This window comes from Bidens hawaiensis, unplaced genomic scaffold (assembly GCF_021521415.1).
Source record: "Bidens hawaiensis isolate Kalapana, Puna unplaced genomic scaffold, B.hawaiensis_p1.1 tig00024485_1, whole genome shotgun sequence".
NCBI classification, from domain to species: Eukaryota; Viridiplantae; Streptophyta; class Magnoliopsida; order Asterales; family Asteraceae; genus Bidens; species Bidens hawaiensis.
Window position 1 is genome coordinate 128,843 of NW_027493873.1, and position 23,488 is coordinate 152,330.

Genomic DNA, 23,488 nt, shown 5'->3' on the forward strand with positions numbered 1-23,488 from the left:
TGGTTTAAGTAAGCATATAATTATAATATCACCGGATGCTCATGAAAAACGAGGAAGCGCAAATGCATTTAAATCACGTGTTTAATTTTATGTTGCAGTGAAGAAATTGCGAAACAGAGGGCTCATGAAAGGTATATGAAGTTGCAAGAACAGGGTAAAACAGAACAAGCAAGAAAGGATTTGGGTGAGCATTCTGATATTTATTTGAAATTATATAATTGTTGTGCAAAATATGCACATGAAATTCATATAGCATTTATATATGTATATTTTTTTGGAAAAAAACTTGATAATTTTACTAATTTCTAATGCTACTATGGCCAATATATATATATATATATATATATATATATATATATATAAATTCCAGTAAATGTGACTTATAATTTAGCTCTTTTATTGAGTTTTTATTTCATCTATATATATTCAAATGGTGACTTTGATTCGTGTATTGTATTTGCCAGAGCGTTTGGCTCTTATCCGACAACAAAGAGCAGAAGCTGCTAAGAAGCGAGAAGAAGAGAAGGCTGGTAATGTTCAAAGTTCTTTTTGTTTTTTAAAAGCTGGGTTTGGTAACGGGTCAACGATGGTTTCCATCAAAACGGTTTTTTTAGTCTTGTTCATGATTTGGTTAGGTTAACAACTTGACACAAAACACTATTTTAGAAGTTATAAATAGCAACTATGTTAAATAAAAACTATATTGTACACTGGTATACTTTTCAGATAGTATGAATGTATGATTTTGGTTAATGATGCTACCTATTTGGAACTAGATAGAAGTATAAAACATACTTTTTTGTACATAAAAAGTTGAACAAACTAAAGTGCTAACATTTATATTACTTAGTAAAGCAATCTTTCGCGCTAGGCGCTCACTGATTATATAACCCCATTTTGTGTTTTCAGCCAAAGACCAAAAGAAGGCGGAAGCAAAGAAATGAGGCTGTTTGGCAACTGATGAATGATGGTTGGAAACCGGTAGTTTTTTATATTATGTGTAACGTTTAGTTGGTTTTATGTTGGAGATTTATACATGCCTATTGTTGGGGTATCTATGTTTTTATCATTTAAATTATCTTAAAAGCAACTTTGCATAAATCATTGATTTGTTTTGGTCTCTTGTTAACTCTGGTTATTTTTTGCCAAAATTTTCTCAAGTTTTAATGTTCTTTTTCTGTATGTTTTAATAAATGAAAACATCTTACATATTTATAAATGTACAAACATATATTATTCAACCTTGAACATTAGCTAGAGCAACACCCTGCATTATTTTTATTGACAGTAGGTACATCATCTTTCCCTCCAACATCAATTGTTTTGCCTTTTGATGGTATCGTAGAATCATTACTGACGTCGAGCGCCCGTTTGCTCACGACATGATAAATCCGAGTCAACACTTCGGTGAAAGCGTTCTCAACGTTTATCGATTCGAGTGCTGATGTTTCCATGAAAAAGTTGTTCTCTTTCTGCGCAAATATCTTTGCATCTTCTGTTTGAATGGCCCGTAGGTGTCGAAGGTCCGCTTTGTTCTCCACGAGCATGATCACAATGTTGTGATCTGTGTGGTCCCGAAGCTCTTTAAGCCATCTTTCAACGTTTTCAAATGTTACGTGCCTTGTGATGTATGGTTGAAGTATGTTTTGTATGTGAATTGGTTTTAACTATGGTTGATGTTTTTTGCTTAAAAACTATGTTTTGTATGTGAATTGGTTTGATCAATGCATATTTTGGTTGGAATTTATGCATCTTTTTATATGTTTTTTATTTTTTAATAAATATTTGTTATGAAAAAAATACTTGTGCTAATGATAAAGTTGATATAATTCTCTGTTTATTTTCTATGTACCAAACAAGAGAAATGATTCTCAGCTATATTTCTCTACTGAAATCTCAGTACAGAGAATGGAATTGTAGAGAATAAAATATCTTAAGGTTCAATTGCATTTCTCTACACAAGCCTCTTAGACAAAATATCTTAAGGTTCAATCCGAGACGAAGAGTAGTTTGTGTTTAATTTGGTATAACTTAAATTCAGCCGTGGAGGCTAACATTCCCCTTCTGAAAAAAAAAAAAAAAAAAAACTTTTTATGTCCTCTTCAATTCATTAGTCTTGATGAAAGAAGGACTTATTCAGAGCTCAAACTGACACTTCTAGTAAGTACGTGATTCACCCTCTAAAAAATTTGGCCCAATACATTCAATATATTAAAAAATGGGTTAATTTGGGGGCCTGATCATTTTAGGCCCTAGATTGTTGCCTATGTTTTTTAGTAGTCAAATAGAAACAGAAACAATCTCAAAGCATATATTTAACTATACAGAAACATGCAACAACGAATAATGAGTATAACTTCGATAAGGCTGTAGCATAATAAGGTATCAATATATGAACTAAAGAAAAAGAAAATAAAGAATAATAAATTAGAGGCTCTAAAGATTAACATACCATATGCCATACGTACCCCAAAATTTAATTCAAGCGCTTAAAAAAATTTCATTTATTTAGTGACACATTTTAATGATATGTAACTTTTGTGTACATAATTTAGGTTTTTAATGGCATTATGCATATGTCATCTTCGCTTATAACACATGTTTGTAACTTAGTTTTAATGCCACTAATTTATGTTTTAGTAGCACTTAGCATATAACACTAAAAATCTAGTGTCACTCGTATTTAATGACATTTAGCTTTTATGCTGTTAATTTCGGTTTTTAATGACACTTTGAACATGCCATCTTGAGATAGAGTTTTAATATGTGGAGCAAGGTTAAAATAAGAAATGTATTTTTCCTAAAATGTGTAGGAAGTGATATGAACCATTAGATACACAAGAGTAGGATCGTAAACAATGATATTTTTAATTATAGCATTTAATTATGAAATTAATTCTCATCCATATTTTTCCATTTATTACGGCCATGATCATTTTTATGATTTGAACCAATCATACAATTATACAATATCTTCTTCAAAATTCATTTTTTCTAAAATCACAATAAAATTAAAACAATACATTCTTTAACACAATAAAAAAGTTTGAATGCTCCGTGTGTTATGTATTCTACAAACAAGTACAAAAGCAATAACAAACATTACTTTATAGATGATTTTTACATAAACACACTAACTTTACAATTGTAACCTCTAAACATAATTACTTTCTTGACATGTTTCCCACATCTATCATTCTTCAAACTCGTGTTACATGCTCTGGCTTTTTCTCACTACAAAAAGAATAAAAAAAAAAACACATAATTTGGCTACCTAACAAACCCTACTTCACACTAAAACACATGAACACACCACTAAGATTATAAAATTCCATCACCAGGGGAGTAAATACCATAAACACAATACCATCACAAACCCACCAACCACTAACATAAACACACCACCACACACTTAAAAAACATTTCTTGGTGTGTTTCTGTAACGATAACGAACATCATCAAAATCTCCTTAAAACACAACAACGAAACCTTAGAAATTGGGGGGAATAAAATAAATCGATTTACTAATTCAAATTAAATAACACACCTTTTTGTTTCTTCAACAGAATATTGAATTCATAACTCGGTGATCACTTCTCCATCCAGATACGACACACCGATGTTTTCCGTCGACAACCAAACCGTCGACATACGGCGGTGTGTTTCTAAACACAATTAAAAAGATGACACATCTTGTTTCTTCATCAAAACAGAAAGCGCGTTCGAAGGGGACTTCTTCTTCATTATCGTTCACTGCAAATCGGAATTACAAAAACATCAGACAGCCGGCCAGAAACTTGTCGGACTTCAATTCCGTTAGATTTACTCTTCATTGGCGCTAAAAAAACACAACGCCGGTTACCAAACACCATACATAATAACACACACAAACCAATTTAAAGAAATACACATCCATCGTTGCTCACCTTTGTCGTTTTATTGTTTTTTATGTCGACAAATATCAACCGTGAAGAATAAAAACCAATTAAATACTAGAAACAACTCTAAAGACAAAGTTGGAGTAAGGAGATAATGATGGCATATATATTTAGGAGTTTCTTAATATATTTAGTCCACTACTATGACTAAAATACCCTTTGACACACTCTTTTTGACCTTTAAACTAAAACACTCCCCCAATTATTCCATCATTTTATCCTAACCATTGATTGACAAGATCCAACCATCCAGATTTCTTCTTACACTTTTTAGACACTCGCATCTTTTTAGAATAACTCCTCCCTTAATATGTGTACTTTTATGATCTAAATAAAGGATTAATAAATAGATAATATACATATATATGGTTTCGATCAAATACAAATGAAATTAACGTGCTACACGGGAGAATCAAGTAGAGTAATTATATATACAAGTAGAGTAATTAAATAATTACATTATAGAGTAATTACATAATTACTCAATTTATATATATATAATTACTCTACTTGATTCTCACGTTTAGCACGTTAATTTCATTTGTACGTTAACATTCCCCTACATACATATATATATATATATATATATATATATATATATATATATATATATATATATAAATTATATGTGTCACTCTATGTTTGTTTTCAAGCCACCAAATTGCTTGATTTATGATTTGAGGCTTCTCATTCGTATGACTTAAATTCGCGGGTATGGGTCTTGTAGGTCCTATATAATGGATCTCAACACTCTACTCGGATCAAGCTGTGTTTTTAGTTAGCGGAAATCACTAACAACACTCGGATCTCGAATATTCGTTTTGTAATAACAAAAAGAAGGAAAAAGATGAAACTTTGTAGAGAGAGAAAGTGAAAAGTGAGATGCTAATTTATAGGGTCTCCATTTCTCCTAAGTTTTCATTTCATGGCCCCAAGTGGGCTTACCAATGGGCTTTTACCGTACAAAATAAACGTACTAAACACGTAATAGACCCACTATAAGCAAACTCAAAGACATATACAATCCTAATAATAATATAAAATATTAGCCATACAATCCCCCTCTAGGATTGAGTATGCCGAGATACCTTCATTAAGTTATTTGTTTCGTCTTTATTTATTGAAATTTAGGACTTGTCTTAATCTAAGAGCTTGAACGACATTGGATGTTGGATAATTCTTTATTTTTCATTCTTGTAGATTTGAATTTCAATCTTGTTTTCTAGGAATGACCGGTATCAGCAAATTTTGGAAACATTAGATGCGCGAGGCTTGATATCTATTTTTCTTTTGTTGACTTTCTTGAGCCGACTGTTTTCTTTTCTTTAACTTTCGACTGATCTTTAGACATGATTAGTTCATTTTTAGGTTCGATCACCAACTTTCACGTTCTCATTTTCTTTTAAGCGCTTCAGCATCTGCAACTTCAGTTTTTGAAGCCTAGCAGACTTGATCTTGATCTACTTATCTATGTACAATTGCATGATAACATTCGTTCACAGACCCGAAGATCAAAGAAGATGTGCCTTTTTCAAAACATGCCCATGGTTTGAAGTAGTTGTAGAATAAGTCTAAAATTTTAAAATATTTTCTTTTTTACTTTGACTTTTTATAAAATACCAATTAAAGTCCCTCAACATATAAATGATTTGTTTAAGTACCGGGTTTCCAACAAACTTTGATATAACGACCCTGACAACAAACACACGATTTTGAATAGAACAATGGCTTGATAAAATGTGTATGAAAACAGTAAAAACTTTAAATCGTTTTGGTATTTTTATATATTTTAATATTACAAAAGTATATACATAATATTTTGTATTTTACTATAAAGAAAAATCCAAATATAAACATTAGCCATAAATATTTTTATAAGAAAGAACGTAACATGAGATCATATTGACTAATAACGCCCTAAGCAACACTTCAATTCAACATTATTATTCTTATAACCCAAGGTCGATTGCAGATATAACTTGTCCACTTTAAACCCATACAAGTATTTCGGTAGCTTTGTGATATGTTAATTACGTATGGATTAGGCACATAACATATGTGGTCCCCACTCAATAGGAAGGCTACATTCTCCATCAAACATCTGGCTTAATTTGCTTGCACATATCACCTCAACTTAACTTAAACGTGTCTTATCTGATCACAACACACTTATTGTCACGCATTTGTGCTCTTTTTTGTTGCATCTAGAAATTTAAAAATAATGCAGAAGTTCATGGTCATAACAATCAAGTCGGATAATTCCATATTATCGCGCAGAGAAAATCCAAGGATTGAACAAAAAGAAATATAATAAACAAAGCAGAAAACACAAATCTTAACAATCAAGTTGGATAATTCCATATTATCGCGTAGAAAAAGTCCAAGATTTGTATTAAAATAATAAAAAAAATTAGTTGAAATATCTTTTTAAAATCCCAATACTTCTTTTTCAGAATTATAGTGTAGACACAAAAAAAAATTAAGATAATATATGGGTATGACATGCTATTAACGTTTATATTTTTTAAAAAGTCCTAATACTTGGGTATGACATGTTATTAACATTTCTATTTTCATAGGTAAGACTTTAATTTGAAACGTGCAACCCCCGCATGATTGTTGTAACCACCAGTACTAGTATATGATTTAGTTTATATCTCACTAGTACTTACTCATTTTTGAACCTATCTGCACATCAATCAATGATCTTCTACCTGTTTAATATACTATATCCATGTGCTAGGTGCATTAGGTCAATATACTATCATTTACCAAGCGTCGGTTTAATTTCTAAAAATTTTATAATCTTACTTACTCCCTCTAAATGGGAGAACCTTATTTTTGAGATACTTTTCAACAAATTTTAAATCTTTTTGGTGAGTTTTACTAACTCATTTTCTCCATCTAAACATAAGAAATTTCTTTTTGAAACGTTTTCTAATTTTCTTTAAAACAAAGTTAAAATATTTTTGGCGAGTTGTAGAAACTCATTCCTCTCTCTAGTATTGTGACATAAATGAAAGTATTTACAATTTTACATACAGAAGATATAATCGGTTGTTTTAATGAAAATTGATCATGCATGCCGAGCAATTTGACCAGAAATTCAAATCGAACATGATCGATGGCTTTAGTGAAATGGTGAGCAAATATGTTGTCAGATGGACTATCTTAAGTATTCATTATCATATTGTATAACAGAGTTGAAGATATTCAAACTAGAATCCAGCAGCTGCTAATGCTGGATCCATCACTTGAGAGAACTAGTTAGACTAGGTGAGTTTGAGAAACGCTTGACAAGTTTTGTTTGAGACATTTAAATAAGTTTGTCCTCCCTTGTCGATTACGGAAGACTCGAATTCGCCATCGAATGATTTAACGTCAAATAGCAAGGTTTCGTCTCCCATCATATGTCGGGTGCAACCACTATCTATGTACAAAATACTATTGATAATCCTTCTTGATTGACCCAGCATGCACTAAGCGTTTAGTTAGACATGGGCTCCCAAGACATTTTTGTCCGAGAAGGTTGACTGTAAACTAACCAAACTTGATTTTATTTCTTGAAAAACATTTATTTCTTGGTGAAGCCTCACTTGATAAAGTATTGTCATTAGGAATCCAAGCAAAAACTTGTTCCTTATTTTTGTCTCTTTAGGAATTTTCTTTTCTTGATTTTAAATTTGTTTTTGGTGAATCCTCAGACTTTAGAATCTTAGGATCTTTTTTGATTTTATTCTTATTAGTTTTCCAAAAAGGTTTATTTTTGCGTTTTACTTTGTTAACTTTGGATCTCACATCAATTTCACTTGTTTCACTATCAGTTTGATCAGTCCTTGACCCCGAGTAGCTAGTAGTTGATCCAAACTGACTAAGTTTCTTTTGAATGCCCCTTTGTTGCCTAAACTAGTGGTTTCAAGGTGAGATGAATTTCCACATACAAAGCTGCATATTCTATTTTAAACACCATAATACTCATTAGAACTATAAGATTGTTGATAGTGCCGATTAGGTGATCTATGGAAGAATGGATCATTACTCTGTTTGCTACATAATTTTTTACCACGATCATCAAAAGCATTTGTTTTCTATGACCATAGTAGCTGTTATCAGTAGAGTTGTAAGATTGAGGATTTCTTATGTGATAAGTTGTGTGAGAAAATATTATTTTGCAAGGTGGAACATATTTACTAGAAGTACTAGCTTGATTAACATTCTCAAATGCTTTGTTTTTAGATGTATTATCCTCATTCTCATAACTTGATGATGAGCAAATTAGCATGTTCATATCAACATTCTCATTCAAATTTACATAATTTTTGGCACACGAATCATCAATCAAATTAATACAATCAACATTAAAAATAACATCTATATTTTCATCCAAAATATCATGAGCAATGCCAACATTAACATTTTCACAATCAACACAATATCCGAAGATTAGTTTAATGTATTTTGCATGGAAATAGAGTTATTATCATTATAGACAAAGTTGACAAATGATTGTTTTGAAATCATATCACACTCAAAAAGTGATACTAAAACGTTATTCTTTTCACAACTCATCTCGTCTGCCAATGACGCCTTATATGCTAAACCGCCCGCTGAACAAGATAAATTGCCAATAATACTCAATGGTTCACTAATTGGATCAACGGTCTTAGATCCTCTAGGGACGAATATCTTAGGCTTTGGTAGATGATCAATTCCATTAACCATTTCGTCTTCTGGAGGAGTGTTGAAACTGAAGTGAGGTAGGGGAGTATGATATTATTAAACGGTGGTGGAACAACATTATACTCATATCCAAGACCCTTCTTTTGTTTGACCCCCAATTGTGAATCAGTTATACCATTCAACTTATCAGAGGCCATTTTAAACTTATCTACAGTTATCTTTCTTTTAGAAAGCTCCAACTCGAGTTCTTTAATTCTAACATTTATACTAGTTACTCGTTTTTTATGAGATTCACATTGTAAATTTGCTTCAAATAACTTTAGATGTAAGTTTGTCATGTGATCAGGATGAGTATTAATTCTATTAGTAAATATATTTTCAGCTTTCTTATACTCTTGATTTTGGTATCTATGGCGAACAAGTTCCTAGACATTCTAGCATTATGGGCACTATAGTTTTCTACTTTGTTAATATATATCGATTATCTTACTTTTATTTTCGTTACCATTTGATCTCACGCTTGAATAATGGACATTAATTTTTTATTTTTTTATTATAAAAATAATGCGATTTTTTTTGTGAGTACTGTTTACTGTGAGCCACTGTTCACCATGCGATTATTGTTCACAATGCGATTACTGTTCACAATGCGATTACTATTCACTTTGCGAATCATTGTTAATGCGATCGTGATAATGTTCCATGGGGGTACTGTTCACGCGGGGGGGGGGGGGGTTACTATTCACTGGCACTGTTCACGGACATGTTCACCGACACTGTTCATTGTACTGTTCACACAACACTATTCACTCAAGAACACAAAATTTATATATAAACAAAATCGAGCAGATCTAAGGTATGAAATTCTAAAAAAAAAATAGCGATGAAAACAAATCCATGCTAAAATCAAACAAAAACTTGGTCAAAATAAGAAGTGGAAGACCTGAAAACCACAAAAAGTTGAGCCGAAGCTCTGATACCGGTCATATATAATGGATATCACGAATTTACTTGGATCAATCCGTTTTGTTATTTAGCCAAAATCACTAATAACACTCGGATCTTAGTTTTGCAAAAACAAAAAGAAAGAAAAAGATGATGTTTTGTGGAGAGATAAACTGAAAAGTGAGATGTTAGGAAAAATGGGTGAAAATGACCCTTTTATAGGGTCCCCATTTCTCCTAGGTTTCAATTTCATGGTCCCAAGTGGGTTACCCAAGGGGCTTTTACCGTACAAAATAAACGTACTGTGTACATAATAAACTTACTGTAAGTAAACTAAAAGATATACACAATCCTAGTAATAATATAGAATACTAGGCTTACAGGTGTCACAAAATCTGGATGGGGAGATGAACCATTGTAGATTGGCAAGATTGGGGAGATGAACCACTGAGATGAACCGTGCACGGTTTTGTTGTCTCGAGTCTTTGTAACTTATCGGTTGTAATTTATTATTATTATAATGAAAAGGGTATATATGTTAAACCCACTAGTTCGTTATGTATCGGCTAATTTGTTAAGGAAGTTTAACGAATTAGCCTGTTCGTTATATGTAATGTCCATTCATTAAGGATGTTTAACGAATGGACTGAAATTCGTTATGTATGTTCCCATTCATCATGGAATGTTGACGAATGGGGGTTTAACGAATCAGCTGATTCGTTATTCTTTCCTTATCTATTATGCAAGTTAACGAACTGAAGCCAATTCGTTACGGGATGTGTAACGAATTGGTCTCCATCGTCTATTTAAGGGTTGTGCAAGCCCTCATAATTTAAGTTTTGAGTTTATTATTATCGAACCTTTGTCCCTCTTTTGCTTAATTCTTCCTTAAAGTATTACTAATACACATATTACAATTAATATTATATAACATAGATAATTAAGAACACGTCATAAACTAGATCCTGAGGTATTTGATCTAATCCGATTATCAATATTGATTAGATCTGGACTATTAATATGTAATTACAAGTGGTATCAGAGCTATTGGACGTTAGATTCCTCTTAATTAAGTATTATTGATATAAATTTGTTGCTTATTGATTAAGCTTCTGGTTTGTTTACAATTTATTGAAATTTGGTTAGAATTTGGATTTAAATTTGACAATTATGGATTGATTTTGGTTCGGATTGTGCTTGGTAAGGTTTTATGAAAGGATTGTGGGAATTGGATTTTGAATTGAGGTTGATTGGATTGTTTTTTGGACTACATCTGTAAGTGTATGGAACAGGGGATCGTTTTGGTGAAAATTGGTAATCGATTGTGTGTTTAATGTATATGAGATAAGTGTGGTTATGCTCGCGGATTATTTATGAGTAGTTTGAGCTTTGATTTGGCTAATTTGGTGCCGATTTGAGGTTGTAATACACGATTATTGTTTGGGTGTTGATTGGTATTGAATCTTGAAAATTTCCAGATTTCTGGAAATTTGCTTGAAGGTTTGAATATTGCATTGATTCGTTATGAACAATTCGTTACACACGTGCCTTGATTCGTTATCAGTTTCCTAACTAATTCGTGCCACGTGGATAGTTTGTTACAACGGAATAACAAACTAGTTCTTTATTCACTGTAGTCACTTCGTTAATCTACAGTAACTGATTTGTGCTTATGGTAGCCCATTCGTGTTCACTACTTCGTTACTTTGTCATCACTGATTCGTTATCAGTTCGTCTATTGATTTTTTCAGTAATTCGTTACTTATTTGTCCTTGATTCGTCATCTTAATTAGTCAACGATTCGTCATTGAGTCGTTATACTGATTCGTCAGTGATTCGTTGGTGACATGTCTTTGATTCGTTACTAATTGATTAGATTTAATTCGTTATTGGTTCGTCACAATACTGCTCCTGATTCGTCATTCACATTTCACTTAGTTCGTTAAGTTACTATTCCAAATTCGTTATCCTTACCTCACTCAGTTCGTTAAGTTCATTGTTCCTGGTTCGTTACTCAAGTTTCAGTTTTAAACCTTAAGTTTGGATTTTTATTAAAAATAAAATTTTCATTTAAATTGGCTGGTTTTATGTGTTGGCATCTCAAATGTACTTATGCAACAAATGTTACACCTTGATGTGGAAATTGGATCTCATTCGAAATGTCCACAACTAATGAAATTCAGTGATTTTGCCAAATGGGAACCACGTTTTCGTGCACATCTTGGTTCTGTTCATCATGACTGTTCTCATTGTCTTGATGAAGTTTATACTGTTCCGGTGCTTGGTAGTGAAACAACGGGTTTTACCCCAAAGGCTTTTTCTCAATACTCACAAGAGGAAAAGAAAGTGTTAGAGATTGAGACCAAAGCTTACTCTACTCTGGTAATGGCATTACCCGATAACATATTTCATCATGTTGGAAATATTAAGATATGTGCTTCATTGTTCTAACATATTAAGATGGGAAGCAAGGGAAATACAGAAGAAAGCAAGAAAGTGATGTTGAAGTTTCAATTTTGAAACTTTATCTTATTAAAAGGTGAAACTGTTGAAGAGATGCTTACTCATTTTAACCATTTGATAGCTGAAATGTTCAAATTGAAGATGGAACCCACTGAATCTGACAAAATTGATACAGTGAAGAATGCTTTACCTAGTTCCTATTCAACATTTCTCACGGTCTTGAAAGAAAACAACTATTTCAAGAATGAAAATCTAACTACTTCAGAATTTATGCAAAAAGTGGAAGCTAGAGAATATGATTTGAAGTGTCAGAAGTCGTCAAAAGAAATTCAAGTTCCATCTTTTTATAGAGGATGTATGTCTTTAGCTCCGATCACTGCATTTCTCACTCAAAATGTAAATGTGGGTTCATCAAATTATAGTGATCCAAATGTATGCTTTATGGAATCTGGATACACTGATAAATCTGGTGGATCTTCTTCTACAAACAATTTCACTCCATCACCAAACTGTACATGAAAGAAGCTCAGCAGAACTTCTCGTTTCTGTTTGCTTTTATGACATCATATGAGAATCTGGTGGGTAGCAAGATTGCCATGAGTGAGTTAACTGATGAAGATTATGATCAAATAAATCCTGATGATTTGGAACTAATGGATCTTAAGTGAAACATGGCAATGATTGTGAGAAAAGTGAAGAAATTCATGCAAAGAATTGGTAAAGATCTACCAGCTTTGAACAAGAAAATTGGGTTGGATAAGCTGAAAGTCAAGTGCTTTAACTGTCAAGAATTTGGTCACTTTGCAAAAGAGTGTGATAAGCCAAAGAAAGAGTATAATGGACCGCGAAGTAATGAAAGAAGTACTATGAAAAAGGGTAATGATGCTGACAAATCTTCTAGCGGTAAACCTTCTGTTTTGGGATCACAAGCTTTGCTTTCTGCTACTGATGGAACTGATTGGACTCAAAGATTGTTGTGCAACGATAATCAAGCTAACTGGGCAATGTTTGAGATGAATGACAGATTTCAAGATGCAAGTGGGAATGAGCTGTCATCTAACAATGAAAATGAATTAGATTCTGATAATTCATGTCGCATGCAACCAACTTCTTTTGCTTGCATGGCAAAGATTGACGAGGTTAGTTCTTCTTCCTCTTCTTCTGTTAAATTATCTGCAACTGTGCCTTATGTTGAGTGTGACAGTATTAAGCCCATGTTAGAATCGTTAAAAGAGTAGAATGACATATTGATAAAAGAAATTGCTTCAATTAAGGATACATATAGACAAACATTAGAATCACAAATGATATCTAGGGAGAAAATAGAAGCATTGTCTGTTAGTAACCATGACTTGAAAGCTGAATTTTCTGTCAAAATGACAATTAAAGATCAAAATATCAAGAGATTTTGAAACATCGAACTAAGATTACCGAACTTGAAAATGAGGTTCTTGATTTGAAAAGAAAATTGGGAAAATTTAGAAATTTATCATTTTTGTTAAATGAAATTATTGAAGTGACTGGTAAGCAAATAGATTTCAAGAAAGGTGTAGGTTTTGTTGAAGTTCCACCACCATTTCATAATTATTATACTGCAAATCCTTTTGCGGGAAAAGAGGAAACTATTGTTAATGAACCTGTTGTTGAGACAAAACCTAAAGTGGTTAAAAATGACAAATTTGAATGCTCAATCTTCATCACAAAAACCTCATATTCAAAGCAACAAAGGGTTTGTTGAAAATATTGAGAATTTAATCATTGAGGATGTATTAGAACCCGAAGTTTCACACAAAAACCAGGACATTCCTTGTTCAAATCACATTTTATGTGAACCTCATGAATTTGAGGAGGCTATGTATGGTTCAAATGCATCTCTAGTGAAACCGGAAAACCAGTTAAGGTTAAAGCCAAGAAATCAGAAAAACCAAAGATTTCTGATGAGGACTTGATGCGATTCATCAATCCTGTTTATTCTAAACCATCTACTGGTCAGGTGTTTAAGTTGAAAGGGATTAGAAAAGTTTTCACTGAAAAAAAAATTCCGCTTAACCTAATCAAGCCTGAATTGATTGAAAGTGTCTTTCAAAATGAAACTTCCAAGATACAAGATCTTGAGCATAAGTTAATGAATTCCGATTTGTCAAATGTAACAGATCCTTTGATAAAAGCTAAACAATTGTTAAAATCTGCTAAAAACATGCAATTTGTTAAATCAAATGGAACTGACATGTTACAGAGCCTTTCAAACTGTTCGCATCTTTTTCTACATGAAAAGGAAATCTGTGACATTTGATGATTTGGACAAAGGTCCAATTGCTGGTGTTTTTCATCAACCTTTGGTTGCACAAGTTCCTGCTAAACCACAACGTGAGCGTGTTGACATGAGAACGTGTTTTCTTTATGCTGAACAAGGTCATGTAGTCAGGAATTGTGGACTGAATAAATCACAAAATCTTCATGCATTTATCAAGGAACAATCTAAACCCGTTCCTGTGATTAAGGAGATTTTGAAAAGACCTATGTCTTTTGATGATGAAACTCATATCATGTTTTCTGATGTGAATCCTCGAAAGGTGGTTCATGTTAATGAAAATTCAAGTAGTTTAAAGCCCAAATTCGTTCCAACGGAATCTATTTGCAAAAATGTTAATACAAATGTAGGTCAAGCTGCATACTTAAGACGAAATTCTAAACGACCCGTGACTTATTCACAAGCGGCTAAACCATATTTGAATTCACTAAACATTAAAACTTCAAGTGAAACTCAAGAGGTGCCCAAGACTGAGATCTGGGCTGCCATTTTGAACTGATCATTTTTCATTCATGTGCAGAGTTCATCCAAAGCTGTTTCTGGTGAAATATGGATAATGTATAATGGATGATCTCGTCATATTTCCGGCAACATTAACCTCTTAACAAATGTAAAGTAATAAAATAAAATAAAATAGGATTCGGGCTTGTGTTGGGCTAAGTAATATGGGTAATGAACTTGGGTTAGCAAAGAAGGAAGATGGACTATGGGCTTAAGCCCATGACCCACATATATAAGCCTTAATCCATTTAATCCTTCCATTTACACATATTTCATACACCACCCAAAACACACACTTAGCTCTCTCTCATCCTACTTCCTATCTCTAGCATAAATAGAAGAAGAAATCGAGCATCAACCCGAGGTAATGATAGTATGATATTGTAGAGATCCAAACCCGTTAGATTTTGTCACGAAACGATGAGCCGACACCGTTAAACCGTTGAAGTCATGAGATCCGGGGTGGAATCGGGTATGAACCGAACCTAAGATGAGCTTAGGGATCACCCTAGCTTAGATTTGGATCGAATGGGACAAAAACGGTGAAAACGGTGGTGCAACAGGCGAGATCTCACTTTTCCGGCGAGATCCCGTCATTCCGGCAATGGCGGCGCCGGAGAATGTGTGTACAAGGATGTCAGAATATTCTGACATCCTGACCTAATCCTAGTTCGTTAACGGTGACTTAACGAACTAGAAGGTAATTCGTTACTCCATTTAGTTAAGAGGAAATAACGAACCAGAAACAGTTCACTAAGTGATTCGTTAAGGAGAAAAGACGAACTAGGATAACGAATCAAACCATGCTAGCTGCTTCGTTAATCGTCCATTCGTCTTGTCAAGATAACGAATTGGACTGTGTTTTGATAACGAATTAGGCAGTGTTTTGGATAACGAATTAGGCTTATTTCGTTGTAGAAAACAAGTGGGCGAATTAAATGATAAATTAAAATCGTAATGGAAAATATGTTAAGACGGTTAATGGACCCTAGCCAGGGGCTCTGCCCCATGGACCCTGCTAGGGGTTGCCGCCCTTAGACCCCGCTACCAGGGGCGCTACCCCCGGACCCCCATTTGTTAGGGGTTATAAATAAACTAGAGGCACGTTATGGGTAGCGATAGATAATTGATACGTGTAATTGTTAAACAGTTAGTCGCGCCCAACTCAAGAAGGAACAACCATTAACGGAAGAAGTAACCGAGTTCAGGTGAGTTTCTAGCCCCATTTCCTTGTTATGTTTTCGGGGCTGTGTGCATACTCGATGTGAAGTGTGAATACACTTACCTTAAGTGGTAAGTGTATTCTATAATGATTGATGCGATAGTAAGTATTATGTTATGATGAATGTTTTGTCGTGGTGTGAATGATCTTCGGATATTGCACGTACCGCCAATGGGAATGTTCTCTAAGTGGTTATTAGTGTATGTCAATGTTATTATGTAACTTGGTTATTATGTAAATGATGTAATAATATAAAGTGTGTTGTAGACAAGCAGAGGTAGAGTGTGATAGAAGTGGCAAGGGTCTAGTAAGGGTGTTAGTGGCATGACGATAGTACGTGGTAGGGTAAGCCTATATGTGCATTCGTTATATAAAGTGGCATGACGTGAGTGCATGGTAGGGTAAGCCTATATGTGCCTCCGTTATTAAGTGGCATAACGTGAGTGCGTGGGAGGGCAAGCCTCTATGTGCTTCCGTAAAACAAGTGGCTAAGACGTAGGGGACAGTTAAGTGGTTAAGTGGTAAGGCGAACAGGTCAGACGGTGGACTATGTGTCTTCGGACACGTATGTGATTGCATGTAATGGTTGTATGGTAAGTTGTTTGATTAACAAGAACTCACTCAGCGTAGCTGACTTTTAGTATGCACGCAGGTAAACAGGTCTAAAGAGCTAGCACGAGGACGGCACATGGCATGGATTGAATGACTAGCATCTAATGATAAAAGAAATGATGTTATAACATGATGTTTTATGTTATGATCTAAAGACAACTTGTAATGTTTTGTAGAAAATGATTGAAATTTTATTTATTTCGCGAAAGTTTTAATAAACTCTGATTTGTAGAACTGTATTTATGAGTAAATATGACGTTAAAGTGAGACACCGGTAAGGGGGCCTTACATGGTGAAATTTGGATAATGGATAATGGATGATCTCGTCATATTACCGGAAACATTAACCTCTTAAAAAATGTCAAGAATATACAAGGAGGGTATGTAGCGTTTGCGGGTAATTCGGGTGGATTGATCACAAAAGAAGGAGATGTGTAAAATGGGAGTATCACATTTGAGAAAGCTAATTATTGTGACAAAGTTGATCATAATTTGTTGAGTGTGTCACAAATTTGTGATAAGAAATATACAACCGTATTTAATGATAAGGAGTGCATAATACTGAAACCAGGATACGTCATTCCTGAAGATATGGTAGTTATGCGATCTCCTCGATCAACGATATTAATGTGTTAAACATGACTTCTAAGATATCTACTTCTGTCGAAAAGTTTTTTGTTTCTAAGGCAACAGAAAAGGACACGATTTTGTGGGCACAGAAGGATGGGTCATATTCATGTTAGAAAAATGAACTATTTAACGACCAATGATCTGGTTGATGGTGTTTCCTTGAAACATTTTAAGTAAACTGACCACTCTGTTGCTTGTAAAAAGGGCAACCAGAAGAAATATTCGCACCCATCTAATTAATCAATACCATTGATACTCTACTGGAACGACTTCATATGGATTTGTTCGGTCCTGTGAATCGTGCGAGTATCGCTGGTGATTGGTACTGTCTAGTTGTCACTGATGACTATTCAAGATATTCTTGGGTTTTATTTATGAGTTCAAAAGATCAAACACCTATTCTGGTTCAAAATTTAATCACGAAGATTGACTCACTGTATAAACTGAAAGTGAGACGTCTTCTTAAGTGATAATGGTACGGAGTTTAAGAACAATGTATTGGATTTCTTTTGTATTTAGAAAGGAATTCATCGAGAATACAGTGCTCCTTATGTACCTCAACAGAATGGTGTGGCAGAAAGAAAAAAAGAATAGAACATTGATTAAAGCGGCTCGAACAATGCTTGCAGATTCTAAGCTTCCTGTTCAATTCTGGAACGAGGCTGTGAATATTGCTTGCTACACGCTTAATCGTGTTTTGACTATGAAGAAGCTTCAAAAGACAAGCTATGAACTTTTGAACAAGCGAAAGCCTAATTAAAAGTATTTGGAACCATTCGGGTGTTCTTGTGCTACGTTGAAGAATGATGCGGGTAAATTTAAGGAAAACACAATTGAAGGTTATTTCTTAGGTTATGCATCACCTAAGAAATGTGTGTTTAACTTTACTTCGGGGTGTGTTGAGGAGTGGTACCATGTTGATTGTCAAAAAATATACCACACCTCCCCAAGGTAAAGGACCTGATAGGATGTTCGATTATGAGAGTCTATTTAACCCATTCACTCAAATAGTCGATCAACCAAATGAAGACTTGGTGCGTGCTTATTTTGAAGATCAATTCTTACCACCAAGATCTTCTGTTCCTAATTATCATGATGTATCACAAGATGATCTTCCTTATGTTTCTGATTTGATTTCTATCTCATCTGATGATAGTCATTTTGTTGATTCTTCCTCGGCTCCATTTCCTGATACACATGAGATTGGTGAAACATCTCATGATGCTGAGGAGAATTTAACTAATTTATCTGACAATGTTGTTGTGCATAAGAATCCAATTCTTCGGATTCATTCGTAACATGTAACGATTCCGGCAAATTCAGGTATACCCTAGCCGGTATATACTATTTATGTGTTATTTAATAATGAATATATGAATTATGATGTGTTGATACGAGTATGTATGATTCACAGTACGGATTATACTCGATTATACAGTTAATCGTATTGACAATACGATTGACCGATTAACGGTTATTGAAGCCCGAACGAATCGAGGATTACGTTATAGACGAGATATATAATATTTAGTGATGTTTACGAAAAGTTAAAGCTTCGGGATAAGTGAATTAAAGCACAGAAAAAGAATTTCGATTTAATGGTACGTTGGTACGTTAAACAAAACTTTTAATACCAAACCAAGCAAGAGATAATCGATCAAGCCGAAAAAGATGCGCAATTATTAATACTATGATGTTTTAAGTTAATAAATGTCATGGTTTAAGTTTTTAAAGTTTTTAAATCGGTGTTATATAAATTTCATTTTTAAGCCGAAAAACGACCGTTTTAGCCTCGTTTTAAGCCGAATTAAACGTTTAACCGAAAAACGAACTGAACCAGATTATCCAAAACATTAACCAGATTACGGAAATCTGAATGAATGGCTAGAAATGGAGAGGTGGGTCCCACCCCACCTCACCATGTGGACCGATCGGATAAGGAGGGGGGGGGGGGGATAACCCCTTTCCCTTATTTTTTTTCTAACAAACAATTCAACAATCTTCATTCTCTCTCAACTTCATGACCTAAAACCGAGATTTTGTAGCAAGAAAACAAGGTAAAGATCGAGATATTTAAGTGTTCATCTTCGTTTCTTGAGTTTAATTGCAAGAAAATGAGGTTTCAAAGATGAAAACCGATTCTTGCATGATCAAGTGATGTATACGGCTTATACAAGGGATCTTGGTCCAAGAAAGGAGTTAAACGAACCAAAAACGAATTTTTACGGTTAAATCTTTGTTTTTAAACCATAACCGAAACCATGAAAGAAATGGCTTGATTGTGAGTGTAACTTGCTTGGTGTGGTGTTATTGTGCTTGTAGGTGTTGTATCTAGTTGTTAGCAAAGGCTAGAAAGCGAGATCCTTGCGATTTGAAGCTAGAAACACAAGGTAGTTCGGTTTTTGTACGATGTTTGTGATTTGGACAGATTGTGGTATATTTAGAGTTAGGTTACAAAATTTCACAGAGATGATCTATACATGGAAATATGAGATCTGTGAAATTTTGGTAATTTTTGGACAAAGGATGAATATTTGGTGAATTTAATGCTCGGTTTTGGCCAAAAATGGTGAAAAATAGTTAAATATCATGAACAATTCTGGAAAATTCCAGATAAGCTTTTTATAATATGTGAAAGTCACACACAAAATTTTTGGTCCGTTGGAGAAGTCTAAGTAGGCTTTTCGGTTAAACGAGTTCTAGGGTTTTCTAGCTCGGTTTTAGTGAAAATGGCATGTAAAAAGAGATTTTGGTTCTGGAAAAATTACAGGGGACTATGGGGATGGCAGGGGTCATCCAGGAAAAATTTGGGATTTTTCTAAGATCGTTTGGTATTTACGACATATTTATTGTTTAAATGGTGTTTAAAAATAGATAAATAAATTTTAAATATAAAAATTAATTCTGGAAATATTTTTATAAAATTCCCCACTGTCAAAAAGTGATTTGTGAAAAATTTCAAGATCCGAGATTAAACGGATAATTATTTGTGCTAAAAAGAAGATAAAAACAAACTTTTAAAGCTTAAAACGCGGTAAACCGGTAATGTTCGCCTAAGCGAGCTGACTGGTGTATAAAAACCCTAAAAATGAAATATTTTCATATAATTGAGTTAAACAAGTAAAAATGAATCATCCAAAAATAATTCGGATGATTTGAGTAATTTTTATCCGATTTAACAGTTTCCGGTACACTACAGACGGAAACGGGTCCCGCGGCCAAACGGGGCGTCTAAACCGAGCTCTAATTTCACATCTTTAATTAAATTATCAGTCAACCACTATTTTCGGGTCGTGTGTGACCAAACTCATTTTTGAAACGTAAAAACGGATAACCGTGCTAGGCACGCAAAATGGGAAAAACGACTAATAGTAATTTTAACTAGTGAACTCTAAACGATATCACAATCTGAGTCCGGAGAAGTGTTTCTTGGTTAACTTTGCCTCCGGAACGGTTACAGTACTGGGTTAACAGTGTCCCCAGATGTACCGGTTAACACGGTTAAAGTTATATTAATAGTGATTGTATAGTAACGAACTTAGGGATCGTATTACAGATCCGGATTAATAGCTGGTGTACTGTGATACCTACTTGTTGCGATAAGGTGAGTTTCACGAGCCCCTTTTTCTGAATTGTTTTTAAATATTTTCCCGGGGCGGAAAGCATGTTACTATTGAAATGTTTAAGTACATACTGAACGCATGGATTTGCATGTACTTATAAATATTTGATTGTACGGGAATCGTACGAAATGGGTACAGTCCTGGGTTAACAGTGTCCCCAGATGTCCCTAGAAGTGTTTCTGGGTTAACATTGCCCCCGGAATGGGTACAGTCCTGGGTTAACAGTGTCCCCAGATGTCCCTAGAAGTGTTTCTGGGTTAACATTGCCCCCGGAATGGGTACTGTACTGGGTTAACAGTGTCCCCAGATGTCCCTAGAAGTGTTTCTGGGTTAACATTGCCCCCGGAACGGGTACAGTACTGGGTTAACAGATGTTTCACTTGTGGGCTCAGCATAATTACATCACTAATATATGATTATTATAATGATTTGTCACAGTTGTTTAAATTAGTGAAACTCACCAACTATTCGTAGTTGACCCGTTTTCTTTACATGCTTTCTAGGTACTCCCAAATTGGAATAAGTGCTACATGCTTGACGATGCGTGCTTTTTGTGGAAGCTTAATGATATTTTTTGTATTAAATATGTTAATGTATTGTTGGTAAAACTTATGTGTTAACGCCTAGATGGTAACTAAACTCGGAACAATGTAATATGATGTAAATTAATGTAGTGGTGTTTTCTTTACAAGCAATGCTGTTGATATCAGACGTGTCTGTTGCATCCCGTTTACGTTTCCGCTGCGGTTACGGGGTGTTACAGAACTTGGTATCAGAGCCATTGGTTATAAAGAATTAGGATGTCATTAAAAGATACCTAAAATATAACCAGTAGCTCAAGTATTATAGGATCTGAATATCAACTAATAATTTATAGTGACGAGATCTGGATGAACTTGGATGGACAAGTGAGTTATTATGGTCCGGAACATAATAACAGACTTGTCCGCACGAGGGAATTCAGGGGAAGTCACGGGGAACATTAATAGGTAAAATCGGCAACATTTGTGTAAGTATATGATAATATTTTTATGTGACAAAGTTGTATAAGTATGTGTATATTAATCATGATTTACATTATGAAAGAAACTATATGTTCGCTAACTTGTGTACAGGTAGGGATGTCGAGATCACGAAGCCTGTCAGTGGAGGAGGACCCGGAGGAGGTCAGTTCCGGGAACTCTAGGAGCTTACGCTTAGCATCCAGCACTGAGCCTAGTGAGACTAGCCGTAGGAGTGCTAGCTTGTCCTCCCCTACTAGGGTTGCCAGATACCCCACCCCACCCGCACCACAGGTCACCCCTACCCCTCCCAGACCTGGACCCCGCCTCACGGTGCGGATCAGTGTCCCCTATGTCCCACCTACCTCTACCCCACCCAGACCTACTTACCACAGGAGCGAGTCCTTCCGCCCCCAGCCTGAGCCTGTGCCTCCACCCATGTGGGGTACCCCCAGGCTGGAGAGGGATGAGCGTCCCTCCGCCGAGGCTGCATGGCTCCGAGTGCTCACCGAGCAGGTGGTTGAGCACACCATCGCCTTGACGGTAGGGATCCAGAGGAGGAGACACCTGGCGGACTGCGTACTGGACAGCCAGTACGCGATTGGCCAGCTGAGGAGGGAGGGCGCATACTCCCAGTGGATGATTGACCTGATGGAGACACGGATCCGGGGTTTTATGGCGGTGTTGGTGGTGATGGTGGCAGTGTTGGTGTGGTTGGTATACCACCATGTTTAGGTTATGTTAGGGTGGTAGTAGTCAGGGTCCGCTTTTTGATACTCTGTGTAAGCAGTTAGTGGCGATGCTAACATAGAGTGAATCTTGGGTAGTTATAGTTCAGCCACTAGCCCATAGGGGGTCTCTTTTTGGGAATATCATTGTAGATACTTTTGATGTATCATTCAAGCACTGACCCATAGCGGGTTATGTCGAAATGATGCCGATGTAAGACTGATGTATGAAAACTTAATATATGGGCTGATGTTTATGTAATGTGTACTGATGTTTATGTAATGTGTACTGATGTTTATGTAATATGTACTGATGTTTATTAATGAATGAAATATGTGTTGTGTATCGAGATTGGAATTTGTATTAATCATATTTATTTTCTTAATGTTGTTTAGAATGGCACCAAAACGGTCAGCTCAAATGTCAGAAGTGGATGTGGACCGTCTGATTGCTCGACAGCTAGAGGCGACGATACCGGATATAGTATCGTGCATCGCCGCCAGTATTAATAATACGACCAATCCAGCCCCTGCGAGCAATCAAACGACCACCAATAATGAGGGGGAACAAAATGTTAATCCTCCACCGAGCGGTAACCCGATTCCGAGTAATGACGCACCGCCTAGGGTGGTCGTTACAGACAGTAATGGCCCTATACCTAGTGTAGAAACGAACCGCACTGAGCCGACTCGTGCAACAAAGGGATGTTCAATCAAAGATTTTATGTTGTGCAAGCCCCTAGAATTTAGCGGGTCTGAGGGACCAAATGGGTTGGTTAAGTGGATTGAGAAAATAGAGTCTGTTGTGAACATCAGCAACTGCCCTGAGGATTA

At 35.1% G+C, this 23,488-nt stretch overlaps 1 long non-coding RNA gene and 1 pseudogene across 1 annotated transcript; one reads left to right on the forward strand and one right to left on the reverse strand.

Moving 5' to 3' along the window:
• LOC143569457 (uncharacterized) lies at positions 1 to 1,100 on the forward strand. The gene is made up of 3 exons (XR_013141746.1): positions 1 to 184; positions 465 to 530; positions 910 to 1,100. It is a non-coding gene; the product is annotated as an uncharacterized LOC143569457 (long non-coding RNA).
• A 150-nt stretch (positions 1,101 to 1,250) lies between these two features.
• LOC143569463 (ras-related protein RABA1g pseudogene) lies at positions 1,251 to 1,547 on the reverse strand (annotated as a pseudogene).
• Between the last annotated feature and the right edge of the window lie 21,941 nt (positions 1,548 to 23,488).